The 19,139-nt window shown below is 37.5% G+C and overlaps 1 long non-coding RNA gene across 3 annotated transcripts in view; it reads right to left on the bottom strand.

Annotated features, from left to right (window-relative positions):
• Nucleotides 1-15,039, bottom strand: part of LOC147336230 (uncharacterized) — a 61,207-nt gene extending 46,168 nt beyond the window's left edge. The window contains exons 1-6 of one of the 3 annotated variants that reach the window (XR_015128228.1): nt 14,952-15,039; nt 14,639-14,719; nt 12,932-13,113; nt 12,736-12,837; nt 12,421-12,581; nt 11,708-11,864 (exon numbers count right to left, since the gene is read on the bottom strand). This is a non-coding gene — a long non-coding RNA (uncharacterized LOC147336230). Of the gene's footprint in view, nt 1-11,707; nt 11,865-12,420; nt 12,838-12,931; nt 13,114-14,638; nt 14,720-14,951 lie in introns of all 3 variants that reach the window. The other 2 variants (XR_015128227.1, XR_015128226.1) reach the window with 2 other exon arrangements.
• Nucleotides 15,040-19,139: the final 4,100 nt, after the last annotated feature.

The following is a 19,139-nucleotide window of genomic DNA, read 5'->3' on the forward strand; positions in this document are numbered from 1 at the left end:
TAAAATCTTAGCTCAAACGGCTGCAAAACCTGTTTGCCCAGCACGGAGATATTGAGTTTTATAAGATAAAGCCATAAACATGTTTGTCTGAGTCTTCTATCAAAAGTTACAGCGATTTATATGAAGTTGTTCAAAAACGCTTTCTTTCGCCAAGACAATGCGTTTCTCACTGTTACATGCATTTGAATGGGAAACTCGCCCGAGACAAAGTATAGGTTTTCATTATGTGAATAATTTTTAAATCTTAGCTCAATCGGCTGCAAAACCTGTTTGCCCAGCACGGAGATATTGAGTTTTATAAGATAAAGCCATGAACATGTTTGTCTGAGACCTCTATCAAAAGTTACAGCGATTTATATGAAGTTGTTCAAAAACGCTTTCTTTCGCCAAGACAGTGTGTTTCTCACTGTTACATGCATTTGAATGGGAAACTCGCCTGAAACAAAGTATAGGTTTTCATTATGTGAATAATTTTAAAATCTTAGCTCAAACGGCTGCAAAACCTGTTTGCCCAGCACGGAGATATTGAGTTTTATAAGATAAAGCCATGAACATGTTTGTCTGAGTCTTCTATCAAAAGTTACAGCGATTTATATGAAGTTGTTCAAAAACGCTTTATTTCGCCAAGACAATGCGTTTCTCACTGTTACATGCATTTGAATGGGAAACTCGCCTGAAACAAAGTATAGGTTTTCATTATGTGAATAATTTTAAAATCTTAGCTCAAACGGCTGCAAAACCTCTTTCTTTCGCCAAGACAATGCGTTTCTCACTGTTACATGCATTTGAATGGGAAACTCACCCGAGACAAAGTATAGGTTTTCATTATGTGAATAATTTTAAAATCTTAGCTCAAACGGCTGCAAAACCTGTTTGCCCAGCACGGAGATATTGAGTTTTATAAGATAAAGCCATAAACATGTTTGTCTGAGTGTTCTATCAAAAGTTACAGCGATTTATATGAAGTTGTACGAAAATGCTTTCTTTCGCCAAGACAATGCGTTTCTCACTGTTACATGCATTTGAATGGGAAACTCGCCTGAAACAAAGTATAGGTTTTCATTATGTGAATAATTTTAAAATCTTAGCTCAAACGGCTGCAAAACCTGTTTGCCCAGCACGGAGATATTGAGTTTTATAAGATAAAGCCATGAACATGTTTGTCTGAGTCTTCTATCAAAAGTTACAGCGATTTATATGAAGTTGTTCAAAAACGCTTTATTTCGCCAAGACAATGCGTTTCTCACAGTTACATGCATTTGAATGGGAAACTCGCCTGAGACAAAGTATAGGTTTTCATTATGTGAATAATTTTAAAATCTTAGCTCAAACGGCTGCAAAACCTGTTTGCCCAGCACGGGGATATTGAGTTCTATAAGATGAAGCCATAAACATGTTTGTCTGAGTCCTCTATCAAAAGTTACAGCGATTTATATGAAGTTGTTCAAAAACGCTTTCTTTCGCCAAGACAATGCGTTTCTCACTGTTACATGCATTTGAATGGGAAACTCGCCTGAGACAAAGTATAGGTTTTCATTATGTGAATAATTTTAAAATCTTAGCTCAAACGGCTGCAAAACCTGTTTGCCCAGCACGGGGATATTGACTTCTATAAGATAAAGCCATAAACATGTGTGTCTGAGTCCTCTATCAAAAGTTACAGCGATTTATATGAAGTTGTTCAAAAACGCTTTATTTCGCCAAGACAATGCGTTTCTCACTGTTACATGCATTTGAATGGGAAACTCGCCTGAGACAAAGTATAGGTTTTCATTATGTGAATAATTTTAAAATCTTAGCTCAAACGGCTGCAAAACCTGTTTGCCCAGCACGGAGATATTGAGTTCTATAAGATAAAGCCATAAACATGTTTGTCTGAGACCTCTATCAAAAGTTACAGCGATTTATATGAAGTTGTTCAAAAACGCTTTCTTTCGCCAAGACAGTGTGTTTCTCACTGTTACATGCATTTGAATGGGAAACTCGCCTCAGACAAAGTATAGGTTTTCATTATGTGAATAATTTTAAAATCTTAGCTCAAACGGCTGCCCAGCACGGGGATATTGAGTTCTATAAGATAAAGCCATGAACATGTTTGTCTGAGTCTTCTATCAAAAGTTACAGCGATTTATATGAAGTTGTACAAAAACGCTTTCTTTCGCCAAGACAGTGTGTTTCTCACTGTTACATGCATTTGAATGGGAAACTCGCCTGAAACAAAGTATAGGTTTTCATTATGTGAATAATTTTAAAATCTTAGCTCAAACGGCTGCAAAACCTGTTTGCCCAGCACGGAGATATTGAGTTTTATAAGATAAAGCCATAAACATGTGTGTCTGAGACCTCTATCAAAAGTTACAGCGATTTATATGAAGTTGTTCAAAAACGCTTTCTTTCGCCAAGACAATGCGTTTCTCACTGTTACATGCATTTGAATGGGAAACTCGCCTGAAACAAAGTATAGGTTTTCATTATGTGAATAATTTTAAAATCTTAGCTCAAACGGCTGCAAAACCTCTTTCTTTCGCCAAGACAATGCGTTTCTCACTGTTACATGCATTTGAATGGGAAACTCACCCGAGACAAAGTATAGGTTTTCATTATGTGAATAATTTTAAAATCTTAGCTCAAAAGGCTGCAAAACCTGTTTGCCCAGCACGGAGATATTGAGTTTTATAAGATAAAGCCATGAACATGTTTGTCTGAGTCTTCTATCAAAAGTTACAGCGATTTATATGAAGTTGTTCAAAAACGCTTTCTTTCGCCAAGACAATGCGTTTCTCACTGTTACATGCATTTGAATGGGAAACTCACCCGAGACAAAGTATAGGTTTTCATTATGTGAATAATTTTAAAATCTTAGCTCAAACGGCTGCAAAACCTGTTTGCCCAGCACGGAGATATTGAGTTTTATAAGATAAAGCCATAAACATGTTTGTCTGAGTCTTCTATCAAAAGTTACAGCGATTTATATGAAGTTGTTCAAAAACGCTTTCTTTCGCCAAGACAATGCGTTTCTCACTGTTACATGCATTTGAATGGGAAACTCGCCTGAGACAAAGTATAGGTTTTCATTATGTGAATAATTTTTAAATCTTAGCTCAATCGGCTGCAAAACCTGTTTGCCCAGCACGGAGATATTGAGTTTTATAAGATAAAGCCATGAACATGTTTGTCTGAGACCTCTATCAAAAGTTACAGCGATTTATATGAAGTTGTTCAAAAACGCTTTATTTCGCCAAGACAGTGTGTTTCTCACTGTTACATGCATTTGAATGGGAAACTCGCCTGAAACAAAGTATAGGTTTTCATTATGTGAATAATTTTAAAATCTTAGCTCAAACGGCTGCAAAACCTGTTTGCCCAGCACGGAGATATTGAGTTTTATAAGATAAAGCCATAAACATGTTTGTCTGAGTCTTCTATCAAAAGTTACAGCGATTTATATGAAGTTGTTCAAAAACGCTTTCTTTCGCCAAGACAATGCGTTTCTCACTGTTACATGCATTTGAATGGGAAACTCACCCGAGACAAAGTATAGGTTTTCATTATGTGAATAATTTTAAAATCTTAGCTCAAACGGCTGCAAAACCTGTTTGCCCAGCACGGAGATATTGAGTTTTATAAGATAAAGCCATAAACATGTTTGTCTGAGTCTTCTATCAAAAGTTACAGCGATTTATATGAAGTTGTTCAAAAACGCTTTCTTTCGCCAAGACAATGCGTTTCTCACTGTTACATGCATTTGAATGGGAAACTCGCCTGAGACAAAGTATAGGTTTTCATTATGTGAATAATTTTTAAATCTTAGCTCAATCGGCTGCAAAACCTGTTTGCCCAGCACGGAGATATTGAGTTTTATAAGATAAAGCCATGAACATGTTTGTCTGAGACCTCTATCAAAAGTTACAGCGATTTATATGAAGTTGTTCAAAAACGCTTTATTTCGCCAAGACAGTGTGTTTCTCACTGTTACATGCATTTGAATGGGAAACTCGCCTGAAACAAAGTATAGGTTTTCATTATGTGAATAATTTTAAAATCTTAGCTCAAACGGCTGCAAAACCTGTTTGCCCAGCACGGAGATATTGAGTTTTATAAGATAAAGCCATAAACATGTTTGTCTGAGTCTTCTATCAAAAGTTACAGCGATTTATATGAAGTTGTTCAAAAACGCTTTCTTTCGCCAAGACAATGCGTTTCTCACTGTTACATGCATTTGAATGGGAAACTCGCCCGAGACAAAGTATAGGTTTTCATTATGTGAATAATTTTTAAATCTTAGCTCAATCGGCTGCAAAACCTGTTTGCCCAGCACGGAGATATTGAGTTTTATAAGATAAAGCCATGAACATGTTTGTCTGAGACCTCTATCAAAAGTTACAGCGATTTATATAAATTTGTTCAAAAACGCTTTCTTTCGCCAAGACAGTGTGTTTCTCACTGTTACATGCATTTGAATGGGAAACTCGCCTGAAACAAAGTATAGGTTTTCATTATGTGAATAATTTTAAAATCTTAGCTCAAACGGCTGCAAAACCTGTTTGCCCAGCACGGAGATATTGAGTTTTATAAGATAAAGCCATGAACATGTTTGTCTGAGTCTTCTATCAAAAGTTACAGCGATTTATATGAAGTTGTTCAAAAACGCTTTCTTTCGCCAAGACAATGCGTTTCTCACTGTTACATGCATTTGAATGGGAAACTCACCCGAGACAAAGTATAGGTTTTCATTATGTGAATAATTTTAAAATCTTAGCTCAAACGGCTGCAAAACCTGTTTGCCCAGCACGGAGATATTGAGTTTTATAAGATAAAGCCATAAACATGTTTGTCTGAGTCTTCTATCAAAAGTTACAGCGATTTATATGAAGTTGTTCAAAAACGCTTTCTTTCGCCAAGACAATGCGTTTCTCACTGTTACATGCATTTGAATGGGAAACTCACCCGAGACAAAGTATAGGTTTTCATTATGTGAATAATTTTAAAATCTTAGCTCAAACGGCTGCAAAACCTGTTTGCCCAGCACGGAGATATTGAGTTTTATAAGATAAAGCCATAAACATGTTTGTCTGAGTCTTCTATCAAAAGTTACAGCGATTTATATGAAGTTGTACAAAAACGCTTTATTTCGCCAAGACAGTGTGTTTCTCACTGTTACATGCATTTGAATGGGAAACTCGCCTGAAACAAAGTATAGGTTTTCATTATGTGAATAATTTTAAAATCTTAGCTCAAACGGCTGCAAAACCTCTTTCTTTCGCCAAGACAATGCGTTTCTCACTGTTACATGCATTTGAATGGGAAACTCGCCTGAAACAAAGTATAGGTTTTCATTATGTGAATAATTTTAAAATCTTAGCTCAAACGGCTGCAAAACCTGTTTGCCCAACACGGAGATATTGAGTTTTATAAGATAAAGCCATAAACATGTTTGTCTGAGTCTTCTATCAAAAGTTACAGCGATTTATATGAAGTTGTACGAAAACGCTTTCTTTCGCCAAAACAATGCGTTTCTCACTGTTACATGCATTTGAATGGGAAACTCACCCGAGACAAAGTATAGGTTTTCATTATGTGAATAATTTTAAAATCTTAGCTCAAACGGCTGCAAAACCTGTTTGCCCAGCACGGAGATATTGAGTTTTATAAGATAAAGCCATAAACATGTTTGTCTGAGTCTTCTATCAAAAGTTACAGCGATTTATATGAAGTTGTTCAAAAACGCTTTCTTTCGCCAAGACAATGCGTTTCTCACTGTTACATGCATTTGAATGGGAAACTCGCCCGAGACAAAGTATAGGTTTTCATTATGTGAATAATTTTTAAATCTTAGCTCAATCGGCTGCAAAACCTGTTTGCCCAACACGGAGATATTGAGTTTTATAAGATAAAGCCATGAACATGTTTGTCTGAGACCTCTATCAAAAGTTACAGCGATTTATATGAAGTTGTTCAAAAACGCTTTCTTTCGCCAAGACAGTGTGTTTCTCACTGTTACATGCATTTGAATGGGAAACTCGCCTGAAACAAAGTATAGGTTTTCATTATGTGAATAATTTTAAAATCTTAGCTCAAACGGCTGCAAAACCTGTTTGCCCAGCACGGAGATATTGAGTTTTATAAGATAAAGCCATGAACATGTTTGTCTGAGTCTTCTATCAAAAGTTACAGCGATTTATATGAAGTTGTTCAAAAACGCTTTCTTTCGCCAAGACAATGCGTTTCTCACTGTTACATGCATTTGAATGGGAAACTCACCCGAGACAAAGTATAGGTTTTCATTATGTGAATAATTTTAAAATCTTAGCTCAAACGGCTGCAAAACCTGTTTGCCCAGCACGGAGATATTGAGTTTTATAAGATAAAGCCATAAACATGTTTGTCTGAGTCTTCTATCAAAAGTTACAGCGATTTATATGAAGTTGTACAAAAACGCTTTATTTCGCCAAGACAGTGTGTTTCTCACTGTTACATGCATTTGAATGGGAAACTCGCCTGAAACAAAGTATAGGTTTTCATTATGTGAATAATTTTAAAATCTTAGCTCAAACGGCTGCAAAACCTCTTTCTTTCGCCAAGACAATGCGTTTCTCACTGTTACATGCATTTGAATGGTAAACTCGCCCGAGACAAAGTATAGGTTTTCATTATGTGAATAATTTTAAAATCTTAGCTCAAACGGCTGCAAAACCTGTTTGCCCAACACGGAGATATTGAGTTTTATAAGATAAAGCCATAAACATGTTTGTCTGAGTCTTCTATCAAAAGTTACAGCGATTTATATGAAGTTGTTCAAAAACGCTTTCTTTCGCCAAGACAATGCGTTTCTCACTGTTACATGCATTTGAATGGGAAACTCACCCGAGACAAAGTATAGGTTTTCATTATGTGAATAATTTTAAAATCTTAGCTCAAACGGCTGCAAAACCTGTTTGCCCAGCACGGAGATATTGAGTTTTATAAGATAAAGCCATAAACATGTTTGTCTGAGTCTTCTATCAAAAGTTACAGCGATTTATATGAAGTTGTACAAAAACGCTTTATTTCGCCAAGACAGTGTGTTTCTCACTGTTACATGCATTTGAATGGGAAACTCGCCTGAAACAAAGTATAGGTTTTCATTATGTGAATAATTTTAAAATCTTAGCTCAAACGGCTGCAAAACCTCTTTCTTTCGCCAAGACAATGCGTTTCTCACTGTTACATGCATTTGAATGGGAAACTCACCCGAGACAAAGTATAGGTTTTCATTATGTGAATAATTTTAAAATCTTAGCTCAAACGGCTGCAAAACCTGTTTGCCCAGCACGGAGATATTGAGTTTTATAAGATAAAGCCATAAACATGTTTGTCTGAGTGTTCTATCAAAAGTTACAGCGATTTATATGAAGTTGTACGAAAATGCTTTCTTTCGCCAAGACAATGCGTTTCTCACTGTTACATGCATTTGAATGGGAAACTCGCCTGAAACAAAGTATAGGTTTTCATTATGTGAATAATTTTAAAATCTTAGCTCAAACGGCTGCAAAACCTGTTTGCCCAGCACGGAGATATTGAGTTTTATAAGATAAAGCCATGAACATGTTTGTCTGAGTCTTCTATCAAAAGTTACAGCGATTTATATGAAGTTGTTCAAAAACGCTTTATTTCGCCAAGACAATGCGTTTCTCACAGTTACATGCATTTGAATGAGAAACTCGCCTGAGACAAAGTATAGGTTTTCATTATGTGAATAATTTTAAAATCTTAGCTCAAACGGCTGCAAAACCTGTTTGCCCAACACGGAGATATTGAGTTTTATAAGATAAAGCCATAAACATGTTTGTCTGAGTCTTCTATCAAAAGTTACAGCGATTTATATGAAGTTGTACGAAAACGCTTTCTTTCGCCAAAACAATGCGTTTCTCACTGTTACATGCATTTGAATGGGAAACTCACCCGAGACAAAGTATAGGTTTTCATTATGTGAATAATTTTAAAATCTTAGCTCAAACGGCTGCAAAACCTGTTTGCCCAGCACGGAGATATTGAGTTTTATAAGATAAAGCCATGAACATGTTTGTCTGAGTCTTCTATCAAAAGTTACAGCGATTTATATGAAGTTGTTCAAAAACGCTTTCTTTCGCCAAGACAATGCGTTTCTCACTGTTACATGCATTTGAATGGGAAACTCACCCGAGACAAAGTATAGGTTTTCATTATGTGAATAATTTTAAAATCTTAGCTCAAACGGCTGCAAAACCTGTTTGCCCAGCACGGAGATATTGAGTTTTATAAGATAAAGCCATAAACATGTTTGTCTGAGTCTTCTATCAAAAGTTACAGCGATTTATATGAAGTTGTACAAAAACGCTTTATTTCGCCAAGACAGTGTGTTTCTCACTGTTACATGCATTTGAATGGGAAACTCACCCGAGACAAAGTATAGGTTTTCATTATGTGAATAATTTTAAAATCTTAGCTCAAACGGCTGCAAAACCTGTTTGCCCAGCACGGAGATATTGAGTTTTATAAGATAAAGCCATAAACATGTTTGTCTGAGTCTTCTATCAAAAGTTACAGCGATTTATATGAAGTTGTACAAAAACGCTTTATTTCGCCAAGACAGTGTGTTTCTCACTGTTACATGCATTTGAATGGGAAACTCGCCTGAAACAAAGTATAGGTTTTCATTATGTGAATAATTTTAAAATCTTAGCTCAAACGGCTGCAAAACCTCTTTCTTTCGCCAAGACAATGCGTTTCTCACTGTTACATGCATTTGATTGGTAAACTCGCCCGAGACAAAGTATAGGTTTTCATTATGTGAATAATTTTAAAATCTTAGCTCAAACGGCTGCAAAACCTGTTTGCCCAACACGGAGATATTGAGTTTTATAAGATAAAGCCATAAACATGTTTGTCTGAGTCTTCTATCAAAAGTTACAGCGATTTATATGAAGTTGTTCAAAAACGCTTTCTTTCGCCAAGACAATGCGTTTCTCACTGTTACATGCATTTGAATGGGAAACTCGCCTGAAAAAAAGTATAGGTTTTCATTATGTGAATAATTTTAAAATCTTAGCTCAAACGGCTGCAAAACCTGTTTGCCCAGCACGGAGATATTGAGTTTTATAAGATAAAGCCATGAACATGTTTGTCTGAGTCTTCTATCAAAAGTTACAGCGATTTATATGAAGTTGTTCAAAAACGCTTTCTTTCGCCAAGACAATGCGTTTCTCACTGTTACATGCATTTGAATGGGAAACTCACCCGAGACAAAGTATAGGTTTTCATTATGTGAATAATTTTAAAATCTTAGCTCAAACGGCTGCAAAACCTGTTTGCCCAGCACGGAGTTATTGAGTTTTATAAGATAAAGCCATAAACATGTTTGTCTGAGTCTTCTATCAAAAGTTACATGTTGTTAAAATCTTAGCTCAAACGGCTGCAAAACCTCTTTCTTTCGCCAAGACAATGCGTTTCTCACTGTTACATGCATTTGAATGGGAAACTCACCCGAGACAAAGTATAGGTTTTCATTATGTGAATAATTTTAAAATCTTAGCTCAAACGGCTGCAAAACCTGTTTGCCCAGCACGGAGATATTGAGTTTTATAAGATAAAGCCATAAACATGTTTGTCTGAGTGTTCTATCAAAAGTTACAGCGATTTATATGAAGTTGTACGAAAATGCTTTCTTTCGCCAAGACAATGCGTTTCTCACTGTTACATGCATTTGAATGGGAAACTCGCCTGAAACAAAGTATAGGTTTTCATTATGTGAATAATTTTAAAATCTTAGCTCAAACGGCTGCAAAACCTGTTTGCCCAGCACGGAGATATTGAGTTTTATAAGATAAAGCCATGAACATGTTTGTCTGAGTCTTCTATCAAAAGTTACAGCGATTTATATGAAGTTGTTCAAAAACGCTTTATTTCGCCAAGACAATGCGTTTCTCACAGTTACATGCATTTGAATGGGAAACTCGCCTGAGACAAAGTATAGGTTTTCATTATGTGAATAATTTTAAAATCTTAGCTCAAACGGCTGCAAAACCTGTTTGCCCAGCACGGGGATATTGAGTTCTATAAGATGAAGCCATAAACATGTTTGTCTGAGTCCTCTATCAAAAGTTACAGCGATTTATATGAAGTTGTTCAAAAACGCTTTCTTTCGCCAAGACAATGCGTTTCTCACTGTTACATGCATTTGAATGGGAAACTCGCCTGAGACAAAGTATAGGTTTTCATTATGTGAATAATTTTAAAATCTTAGCTCAATCGGCTGCAAAACCTGTTTGCCCAGCACGGGGATATTGAGTTCTATAAGATAAAGCCATGAACATGTTTGTCTGAGTCCTCTATCAAAAGTTACAGCAATTTATATGAAGGTTTTGAAAAACGCTTTATTTCGCCAAGACAATGCGTTTCTCACTGTTACATGCATTTGAATGGGAAACTCGCCTGAGACAAAGTATAGGTTTTCATTATGTGAATAATTTTAAAATCTTAGCTCAAACGGCTGCAAAACCTGTTTGCCCAGCACGGGGATATTGAGTTCTATAAGATAAAGCCATAAACATGTTTGTCTGAGTCTTCTATCAAAAGTTACAGCTATTTATATGAAGGTTTTGAAAAACGCTTTCTTTCGCCAAGACAATGCGTTTCTCACAGTTACATGCATTTGAATGGGAAACTCACCAGAGACAAAGTATAGGTTTTCATTATGTGAATAATTTTAAAATCTTAGCTCAAACGGCTGCAAAACCTGTTTGCCCAGCACGGGGATATTGACTTCTATAAGATAAAGCCATAAACATGTGTGTCTGAGTCCTCTATCAAAAGTTACAGCGATTTATATGAAGTTGTTCAAAAACGCTTTATTTCGCCAAGACAATGCGTTTCTCACTGTTACATGCATTTGAATGGGAAACTCGCCTGAGACAAAGTATAGGTTTTCATTATGTGAATAATTTTAAAATCTTAGCTCAAACGGCTGCAAAACCTGTTTGCCCAGCACGGAGATATTGAGTTCTATAAGATAAAGCCATAAACATGTTTGTCTGAGACCTCTATCAAAAGTTACAGCGATTTATATGAAGTTGTTCAAAAACGCTTTCTTTCGCCAAGACAGTGTGTTTCTCACTGTTACATGCATTTGAATGGGAAACTCGCCTCAGACAAAGTATAGGTTTTCATTATGTGAATAATTTTAAAATCTTAGCTCAAACGGCTGCCCAGCACGGGGATATTGAGTTTTATAAGATAAAGCCATGAACATGTTTGTCTGAGTCTTCTATCAAAAGTTACAGCGATTTATATGAAGTTGTACAAAAACGCTTTCTTTCGCCAAGACAGTGTGTTTCTCACTGTTACATGCATTTGAATGGGAAACTCGCCTGAAACAAAGTATAGGTTTTCATTATGTGAATAATTTTAAAATCTTAGCTCAAACGGCTGCAAAACCTGTTTGCCCAGCACGGAGATATTGAGTTTTATAAGATAAAGCCATAAACATGTGTGTCTGAGACCTCTATCAAAAGTTACAGCGATTTATATGAAGTTGTTCAAAAACGCTTTATTTCGCCAAGACAATGCGTTTCTCACTGTTACAAGCACATATTTTCTCTGCTTTGTCTAACCTCTGCAGAGCCTCTGTCAAGAAAAACATATCTGTAAGCATAAAACAAATATACATTTCATAACACGTCACTGGACAAACCTCGGTCAGTTGATTTCCTCTGTGCAGTGCAGACGAACATCAGTCAGCAAGTCAAGGCTGTGAGATGGACTGGTGTCCTTTGTGACTCTGCTGGTTCTTCTGAGGAAACACCACCGTCTCTCCACACCGTCACCATCTGTGAGCACAAACTGCTGCTCTGCCAGCATGTAGGAATCACATATCACACACACAGGGGTGAAGAAACATTAGAGCTCAACTTTGGATACTTTAGATCTAAACAGATCAAACTAGCTCTTAGTTTCAACAATCAGTGAGCAGACAAACAATGATACCATACTGATTCTATATGAATACAATATGGTATTTTCAATACAGGTGTCAAATTAATTTATTAAAACTAATACAGATATATGTATATATTTTTTTTTGTTGATAAATTCGTTTGCTAAATTATAAGAATATATATATATTTTTTTTCATTTAACTATTGCAACTGAAAGAAATTAAATATTGAACAAAAATATATTGTCACATTCTGAGCATGCTCAGCATGCTGAAAGACTTGAAGTTGCTACAGATTTTAAGAAGTGATAATTATAGGGAAAAAACTTCTCTTTTTCTTCTGTTTAATCAAACATTTGATGCCTTAGATGTCTCAGTCCTATAGCATTCTGCAACTACAACTAAGCTGAAGCTTGGATTTGGCTGCAGGTGCCCCTGTACATCCTTCTCAGCAGCACACATGTGGGTACCATTTAATCACACTTCTTCCTGAGCTTTGCTTCATCACAAGACCAAAGGTGGCATCCCGTGTCACAGTCTTATCATCATCCAGAAGAAACATTTGAAGAAACATCATGGAGAAGAAACATTTACGCGCCTCCTGGTTTTGCTTTCTGATCCTGCAAAAAGACTGAGGACAACAAAGCCCAGAGAACACGAGATACACAACATCCAACATTCAGACTCAACAGCCTCCATAAATGAAGAGCACCAGGTTGGTTCAGTTATAGTAGATATGAGCATACTTCACATTACTGGGTATGAATAATAATCAAGAGACAAACTTTGAAGATGCAGAGCATGATGTCCCATCATCAGACTGTAAACAAACATCCACCAGGCTTCTTTGTTGGATCTCCTATCAGGGATCAGTAGCGTGTATTAACCTGTGGATCAGCAGTCACTGAAATATTACTGTTTCAGATAAGAAATCTAGCACATAAAAGCCAGGGTAGGAGGGATCTCTGCAAACTGACTTACCTCTGCAAGTGTGAAGCTCAACAAAAATCTGACTCTCCAGTCACTGACAAATAAAAACCTCCAGCTGGGAGATAGAAAACGCTGTCTGGGTCTTGCTGGATGTTGCTGGTCAGAGTCCACACATTAGCAGAGTGCTTCTTGGTCCCACTGACCCATGTGGACAGTGACTGTGGAGAACTGTTCTGGAAAACATAAAAGAGAATTAAAATAACAAAAAGCCAAAGAGGATTTCCACAAAGACTATCTTGGAATCAGCAATAAAAAAAAACACTGGTTCATATTTCAATTAAATATGAACAGATTCCTTAAATGTACGCAGTTCAGATCTGATTTAATTTAATTTCCTTCACACAGCACATTCGTCCAGGCTGACAGGTAAACATAGAATTAATCTCAGGTAACATGACTCATAGTAGAGATTCAGTAAGAAAGATTGCAGGCTCTAATATTATTACCACACAATCCAAGGACACACCAACAGCTCAGATTTCTAGAACTATTTAAACAAATGTCTTTTGAATATTCAATTCAGTGGGGTGGGGGGTGTCGTGGAATTTTTTTAATAAAGTCTGCAACACAGAAAGAGCTGTGATCAAGCTATTTATTACTGCGCACAGGAGAGCAAACACACATCAAACATTACAGTTCAGTCATGTCAGCTCTGCCACAGAAGTTGTGCTCCTACTCCTTTATGCATTCCAAGGAAGAGGGAGGAAGTTACAAACTGATCCTACCACACTTCACGTGTCTCGCTATGAAACCTAACGGATCAGTGGTTATGCTGTTTTGTGCCCTTGGCCTTATCAGCACCTGTAAAGGGAGTTGTTTTCTCAAACTGCTGAAGTAAGTTCATCTAGTTTTAGAACCTTTCACTGAACAGTCTATAACAGTGTCATAAGCACTTAAATACTTTAAATGAGAATAACAGAAAATTTCTATTACAGGAGCTAGAGCCTGTCCCAGTAGTCATAGGTAGAGCACACCTGGACAGGTCACCAGTCTGTCAGAGGACTAACACAGATGCAGCCTGACTCAATCCTAAATGTTCAGCACACAGAGACACAGAGGTGCTGTTTAAAGTTTAGTGTTAACTTGAGTCACTGATCATTTGCAGTATTACAGAGTCTGGCAGTCTTTGCATGATGTCCACGTCACTGTACGTTTCTAGCTGACTCTCAGGTGTGACAGGTGTGCCAGCAGGAAAGAGTAATAATAGCCTGCATCCTGAGGTTTTTCATGCAGGATTAAAGGAGCCAGGCTTTGTTCACACAGCTAGGATTGTATTTTACATTGACCCTGGGTCAGTATAAGTATCATACAGTTTAAACGAAGCACTGAAACTTGCACATATTTATTACAGATGCACTGAAGCTAATCGAGATATTTGCTGTCAATCTGTGGCTGCGATTAAACAGTTTACTGGAAACTTTATTAACTAGTAACTTCGTCAGTCATAACAGAAGCTAATATTTCTGTGCTAACATCGTTTAAACAGTAACAGCTTTACTCCAATATAAGCTAACGTTTACACCGTAACTTTAAGCTAGCACCATAAAGACGGTAAAACACGTAATAACATCTACAAATGCATCTTAAAGCTGTTATATTAGCACTCGGTGTATTACTAACATAAGCACATTAACATTATTGACACTCGCTGACTTTTAATAGTCGTTCTATAAATGCTGTCCGTTTAAACGGTCTTACCTGTAAACACTGCTGTATCCACCGGATTCCAGCCAGAGTGAATTCTGGAGTCTTCCCACGCTCCTGTTAGTGATCCTCCATCTGGATGGATGATAACAACCTTCTGAACAATCTAGCAGGAGCTGGTCCATATCTATGGGACTGATTTGTGCTAATAACGCCCAATTGTATGGACTGATAACAGCCGAAGCGGGTGAATAAAGTCACCCAGTCGCTAGCTGTGCCATTACCCAACATACACCAGCACAATATTAGGCACAGCACCACGATAGACATTTTCAGTGGTTTTGAATGCAGGACATGGTTATCTTACCTTGTAAAATGCATGACAATAAAACAGCTAACCACCATAAAATGGTATTGTGTGTGTATGTGCATGTGTGTGCGTGTGTGTGTGTGTGTGAGAGAGAGAGAGGGGGGGGGGGGGGGGGGGGAGAGATCAAAGGCGTGCGTTTATGTTTTTTCTTGATCAAGAGTGTGCCTCCTCTCTCTTATTGGATATGGTGTAGCATGTTTATTCAGGTGCACCTTTGAAGTCTATGAGAATACTTTGCAGCCTGGTCTGAGTGGTCATTTCTGCACAGACACAATGAAGCGTGCACTCAGTTTAGAGGAGGCTGTTGCTGCAGTTTTGCACTCTCCACAAGCAGTGGAGATACTTCTGACAGCGAAGAAGAATTTTTGCCAGGCACCGAGGAGCTTTGCAGCTCATGTGCGGAGGAGGAGAAGGAGAAGGAGGAAGAAGAGCAGGAGGAAGAGACAAGACTGGAGGATGGCCAGTGGAGATCTAAAAATGGAGAAATCATGTGGCAACCCACACATGAAGAGGTCCTGCCATTTTTTCCTCCTCCCATTTTAACCCCAGGACCAACCCATTATGCAATTCATAGGATCAGCAGCCCTGTGTGCACTTTCCATCTTTTTTTTGCAGAGGACATTATGCAGCTAATCCTGCATTTCACCAACCTGCAGGGCAACAGGTCAGTAAAAGACTGGAAGGACATAGATGAGGAGGAGTTGCAGGCTTACATGGGGCTTGTGATGCTGGCTGGCCTGTACAGGTCTCACATGAAACGACAACAAGCCTGTGGGATGGGGAGACAGGGCTCTTCTGTTTCCTGCTACCATGTCAAAAAAAAAGATTTGAGCAAATTAATCGGGCAGTAAGATTCGATAATCGTCTCTCCCGTCCAGGTCGCTACAAGGGGGATATGGCTGTGGTTTCCTACATCCCCAAGCAAAGAAAAAATGTTGTCTTATTGGGCACCAGGCACCGTGAGCTACAAGTCCAGGACTCTGGGAAGAGAAAGCCCCACATCATCCTGGATTATAACAAATCCAAAGGGGCTGTGGATCATCTGGACCAGGTAAGAACAATTATAAGTCATTTATTTGCCAAATTGTTTATCGTTTCTCATTGTCATAACTGATAAAGTCAGATAATGTTATTATGATAGTTTTGATATGAGATGATAGTTTTAGAATATGAGAGTTTTGATAGTTACAGATAGGAGGGGGCCCACAGGCGGAAGGATCTATGAAGTTAATGAAAAAACTCTTTATTTCACCATGTTAGTGCGTTACTCGCTATTACATGCATTTGAATGGAGTTCTCGCCAGACGCAAAGTATAAGTTTTCATTATGTGAATAACTTGAAAATCTTAGCTCAAACAGCTTTAAAACCTGTTTGCCCAGCACGGGGATATTGAGTTCTATAAGATAAAGCCATAAACATGCGCGAAAGAAAGCGTTTTTCATCAACTTCATAGATCTTGCTGTAACTTTTGATAGAAGACTCACAAACACATATTTATGGCTTTATCTTATACACTTCAATATCCCCATGCTGGGAAAACAGGTTTTGCAGCCGTTTGAGCTAAGATTTTCAACTTATTCACATAATGAAAACCTATACTTTGTTTCGGTTGAGTTCCCCATTCAAATGCAAGTAACAGTGAGAAATGCACTGTCTTGGCGAAAGAAAGCGTTTTTGTACAACTTCATATAAATCGCTGTAACTTTTGATCGAAGACTCGGATACACGTGTTTATGGCTTTATCTTATAGAACTCAATGTCCCCGTGCTGTTTGAGCTAAGATTTCCAAGTTATTCACATAATGAAAACCTATACTTTGTTTCGGGCGAGTTCCCCATTCAAATGCATGTAACAGTGAGAAACGCATTGTCTTGGCAAAAGAAAGCGTTTTTGTACAACTTCATATAAATAGCTGTAACTTTTGATAGAAGACTCAGAAACACATGTTTATGGCTTTATCTTATAGAACTCAATATCCCCGTGCTGGGCAAACAGGTTTTGCAGCCGTTTGAGCTAAGATTTCCAAGTTATTCACATAATGAAAACCTATACTTTGTTTCGGGCGAGTTCCCCATTCAAATGCATGTAACAGTGAGAAACGCATTGTCTTGGCAAAAGAAAGCGTTTTTGTACAACTTCATATAAATAGCTGTAACTTTTGATAGAAGACTCAGAAACACATGTTTATGGCTTTATCTTATAGAACTCAATATCCCCGTGCTGGGCAAACAGGTTTTGCAGCCGTTTGAGCTAAGATTTCCAAGTTATTCACATAATGAAAACCTATACTTTGTTTCGGGCGAGTTCCCCATTCAAATGCATGTAACAGTGAGAAACGCATTGTCTTGGCAAAAGAAAGCGTTTTTGTACAACTTCATATAAATAGCTGTAACTTTTGATAGAAGACTCAGAAACACATGTTTATGGCTTTATCTTATAGAACTCAATATCCCCGTGCTGGGCAAACAGGTTTTGCAGCCGTTTGAGCTAAGATTTCCAAGTTATTCACATAATGAAAACCTATACTTTGTCTCGGTCGAGTTCCCCATTCAAATGCATGTAACAGTGAGAAACGCACTGTCTTGGCGAAAGAAAGCGTTTTTGTACAACTTCATATAAATCAATGTAACTTTTGATAGAAGACTCAGAAACACATGTTTATGGCTTTATCTTATAGAACTCAATATCCCCGTGCTGGGCAAACAGGTTTTGCAGCCGTTTGAGCTAAGATTTCCAAGTTATTCACATAATGAAAACCTATACTTTGTTTCAGGCGAGTTTCCCATTCAAATGCATGTAACTGTGAGAAACACACTGTCTTGGCGAAATAAAGCGTTTTCGTACAACTTCATAGATCTTGCTGTAACTTTTGATAGAAGACTCAGAAACACATGTTTATGGCTTTATCTTATAGAACTCAATATCCCCGTGCTGGGCAAACAGGTTTTGCAGCCGTTTGAGCTAAGATTTTAAAATTATTCACATAATGAAAACCTATACTTTGTCTCAGGCGAGTTTCTCATTCAAATGCATGTAGCTGTGAGAAACACAGTCTTGGCGAAATAAAGCGTTTTCGTACAACGTCATATAAATAGCTGTAACTTTTGATAGAAGACTCGGATACTCATGTTTATGGCTTTAACATATAGAACTCAAGGTCCCCGTGCTGGGAAAAAAGGTTTTGCAGCTGTTTGAGCTAAGATTTTCAAGTTATACAGATAATGAAAACCTATACTTTGTTTCGGTCGAGTTCCCCATTCAAATGCATGTAACAGTGAGAAACGCATTGTCTTGGCGAAATAAAGCGTTTTTGTACAACTTCATATAAATCGCTGTAACTTTTGATAGAGGACTCAGAAACACATGTTTATGGCTTTATCTTATAAAACTCAATATCTCCGTGCTGGGCAAACAGGTTTTGCAGCCGTTTGAGCTAAGATTTTAAAATTATTCACATAATGAAAACCTATACTTTGTCTGAGGCGAGTTTCCCATTCAAATGCATGTAACCGTGAGAAACGCATTGTCTTGGCGAAAGAAAGCGTTTTTGAACAACTTCATATAAATCGCTGTAACTTTTGATAGAGGACTCAGAAACACATGTTTATGGCTTTATCTTATAAAACTCAATATCTCCGTGCTGGGCAAACAGGTTTTGAAGCCATTTGAGCTAAGATTTTAAAATTATTCACATAATGAAAACCTATACTTTGTTTCGGTCGAGTTCCCCATTCAAATGCATGTAACAGTGAGAAACGCATTGTCTTGGCGAAATAAAGCGTTTTTGTACAACTTCATATAAATCGCTGTAACTTTTGATAGAGGACTCAGAAACACATGTTTATGGCTTTATCTTATAAAACTCAATATCTCCGTGCTGGGCAAACAGGTTTTGCAGCCGTTTGAGCTAAGATTTTAAAATTATTCACATAATGAAAACCTATACTTTGTCTCGGGCGAGTTTCCCATTCAAATGCATGTAACCGTGAGAAACGCATTGTCTTGGCGAAAGAAAGAGGTTTTGCAGCCGTTTGAGCTAAGATTTTAAAATTATTCACATAATGAAAACCTATACTTTGTATCGGGTGAGTTTCCCATTCAAATGCATGTAACAGTGAGAAACGCATTGTCTTGGCGAAAGAAAGAGGTTTTGCAGCCGTTTGAGCTAAGATTTTAAAATTATT

Source organism: Aulonocara sp. 'chitande type north' Nkhata Bay, linkage group LG3, assembly GCF_057382095.1.
Source record: "Aulonocara sp. 'chitande type north' Nkhata Bay isolate Kocher_YH1m ecotype deep benthic linkage group LG3, A_spYH_male_GT1.1, whole genome shotgun sequence".
In the NCBI taxonomy this organism is placed as follows: domain Eukaryota; kingdom Metazoa; phylum Chordata; class Actinopteri; order Cichliformes; family Cichlidae; genus Aulonocara; species Aulonocara sp. 'chitande type north' Nkhata Bay.